Genomic DNA, 3,517 nt, shown 5'->3' with positions numbered 1-3,517 from the left:
TTACTAATGTAGATAAATTTTGACATTTTGTTTTTTATTAATCATCTCTAGCTGTAATATTTCTACTTCAATAACTTGCACAAACACACACACACATATGAGAGAGCAAGCCTTTATAAATTGTCATTACTTCCCTAACATTAAATAATAATTAAATATATATCATGGACAAATGGTGTGTCACAAATGAAACTGAAATTAATTCACCCGTTTGTACTTGAAGTTCAGAAAAAAAGAGTAAATTTGCATTTAATGTGAGTTTTACTTTCAGATTACATATATTCACTTATTTACTACTCTTCTGATTTTTTGCTTATTTACTAAGTTAACAAATGACATAAGCAAAAGTTGAAAAACTTTGGTAGCATGATAAAGTTATACTGCTAGTGAGAGACACAGTTATAACTTTAATTCTGCTGTCTGTCTCCTATACTTGGAGTCTTTAGGTGCTACTCATCACACCTAGGTTTTACCTGGAATAGGAGCTCTATTATTAATAAACAGAAATCCCCTCATTTCATTAAAATATCATTTTGATTGTAAAGAAATTACTCCCCTTCCCCACATCCTCAACCATTCCAGAGGTGGAGATAGAGTATTGATTCCACTTCCCCCAAATCACACTTCCTTTCTCCTAGCCAGTTTGACCCATTGGTAACAAGAAGTCCAGGATCATGTACAGAGTTAGTTTCTTCTGAGACCTGTCTGTGTGGCTTCTCTTACACATGCTTGCCTTTTCCCTGGGTTTTCACATTCCTTTCCTGTGTACCTGTCAGTACCCTGGTTTCCTCTTCTCATAAGAACACTAGTCACATTGGATCAGGGACCACCCTAATGACCTCTTTTAAACTTATGATTTTAAAAACAATTATGTCCAATTTTAGCCAAAATTATGTATCCTGAGAACTTTATGACTTCAATATATAAATTTTGAAAGTGCCATTTATTCTCTCAAAGTGAATTACAGGTGGATCACTTAATAGGACAAAGTAATTCAGTTTATCACTATACCTGAGAATATTACTGCATTCATACTCATTGATTACCCTTTCTCTCCTACTGAATAAGAGCCATGTTACACCTGAATAAGTCCAATGTCTGTAATTGAATTCCCATATCTCAGGTGAGCCAGTTAAGGTTTAGCCTAAAAGTAGCTATTTTGAAATTAAAGGAGGTCTCTAATGAGAACAATCTGACCTAGGAAATCAGTTTGAGGGATGCCAGGATGAGAAGTCAGGAATGGGTATTTGAATGAATCAGTAAAATTACTCAGGAAAAAAGTGATTTGATTGTATGTAATGAGGAATGATTTGCATGTGCTTGTATCTTTTATTTATATATACAAGAACATGTTGAGTTTTTCCAGACAGTTTGATGGTACTTGCTGACTATTAACTGGCTACAGAAGGAAATTCCCTTCTCCAGTCTAATTCCCTTCTCCAGTCTTTTCTTCTCATTTTATTAACTATAAGAAGCAGATATGCTTAGGTGGCAGGTAACAAAGTTAAAAGGGTGGTGTGTGAGGGGAGGATGGACAGACCTGCCAGACGTGGAGGGGAGCCCGGAGGAAGCTAACCAGGCACCATGCATGAGATCATGCACATCCAGGCCGGCCAGTGCGGCAACCAGATCGGCGCCAAGTTTTGGGAGGTTATCAGTGATGAACACGGTATCAACCCCACTGGCAGTTACCATGGAGACAGTGATTTGCAGCTGGAAAGAATCAATGTGTACTACAATGAAGCCACTGGTAACAAATACGTGCCCCAGGCTATCCTGGTGGATCTGGAAGCTGGCACCATGGACTCAGTGCGGTCTGGACCATTTGGCTAGATCTTCAGGCCAGACAACTTCGTGTTCGGCCAGAGTGGTGCTGGGAACAACTGGGCCAAGGGCCACTACACAGAGGGGGCCCAGCTGGTCAACTCGGCCCTGGATGTGGTGAGGAAGGAGTCAGAAAGCTGTGACTGTCTCCAGGGCTTCCAGGTGACCCACTCACTGGAAGGTGGCACCAGGTCAGGCATGGGCACCCTGCTCATCAGCAAGATCCATGAGGAGTACCCGGACCGCATCATGAACACTTTAAGCGTCATGCCCTCACCCAAGGTGTCCGACATGATGGTGGAGCCCTACAACGCCACCCTGTCTGTGCATCAGCTGGTGGAGAACACTGACGAGACCTACTGCATTGACAAGGAGGCCCTGTACGACATCTGCTTCCACACCTTGAAGCTGACCACACGCACCTACGGGGGTGGGGGGGGACCTCAACCACCTGGTGTTGGCCACCATGAGCAGCGTCACCACCTGCCTGCGCTTCCCGGGCCAGCTGAACGCCGACCTGCGCAAGCTGGCCGTGAACATGGTGCTCTTACCGCACCTGCACTTCTTCATGCCCGGCTTCACAACCCCTGACCAGCCGGGGCAGCCAGCAGTACCGTGTACTCATGGTGCCCGAGCTCACCCAGCAGACGTTCGACTCCAAGAACATGATGGCCGCCTGCGACTCCCGCCATGGCCGCTACCTGACTGTGGCTGCCATCTTCCGAGGCCGCATGTCCATGAAGGAGGTGGACGAGCAGATTCTCAACCTGCAGAACAAGAACAGCAGCTACTTCATGGAGTGGATCCCCAACAATGTCAAGACGGCCATGTGCGACATCCCACCTCCGTGGCCTCCAGATGTCAGCCACCTTCATTGGCAACAGCATGGACATCCAGGAGCTGTTCAAGCGCATCTCGGAGCAGTTCAAGGCCATGTTCCGGCGCAAGGCCTTCCTGCACAGGTACACGGGCGAGGGCATGGACAAGATGGAGTTCACCGAGGCCGAGAGCAACATGAACGACCTGGTGTCCGAGTACCAGCAGTTCCAGGACGCCACGGCCGAGGAGCAGGGCGAGTTCCAGGAGGAGGAGGGCGAGGACGAGGCTTGAACTCTCCGGCGAGGCAGGGTCGGGAAAGCTAAGGAAAGCGAGGGGGTGGGGGGGTGCCGGCCAGAATCCCCGGGGGGTGGAACAAGCAACATGGTCTACTTAGGTGTGTGCGCTGGTTCTCTGGTGCTCTTCACTGTTGCCTGTCACTTCTCTTTTTTGTTTTTGTTTTTTTTTTTTTTTCCCTCTTTTTGTAATATTGATGACATCAATGTAACATTTGAGATATTTCTGAATTACCGTTGTAATGGCTAAAATCACATAAACGTTTGTGTCCTATTGGCGTCCTCTGTCTTTCTTTTCCCTTTTCTCTTTAGTGAGTTCTTTAGTATCCTTTTGAATGTCACTTTCAGAACACGTGATCAGTTCTTTAAAGAGGGAAGGGATAGGTCCAATCTCTTTCTTTAGGGTAAAAATTGAACCAACTACAGTCATACCCGATGGAAGATGGGAGGGCAACCCAAACCTTTCAAATGTTTTTAAGAAAAGGTTTTCTTAGTTGACAGGGTGCTTTCTTGTGTTTTTACGGAGAAAGAAAGTCTAGCATTTGGATTTCCTTCACACACACAAAAAAATTTAAGTAGTT

At 45.4% G+C, this 3,517-nt stretch overlaps 1 pseudogene; it reads left to right on the top strand.

The window, feature by feature from the left end:
• The first annotated feature begins 1,535 nt into the window (after positions 1-1,535).
• LOC102496266 (tubulin beta-2B chain-like) lies at positions 1,536-3,203 on the top strand (annotated as a pseudogene).
• Positions 3,204-3,517: the final 314 nt, after the last annotated feature.

This window comes from Tupaia chinensis, unplaced genomic scaffold (genome assembly GCF_000334495.1).
Source record: "Tupaia chinensis unplaced genomic scaffold, TupChi_1.0 Scaffold144430_1, whole genome shotgun sequence".
NCBI classification, from domain to species: Eukaryota; Metazoa; Chordata; class Mammalia; order Scandentia; family Tupaiidae; genus Tupaia; species Tupaia belangeri.
This window is presented reverse-complemented; position numbering and strand designations above follow the sequence as displayed.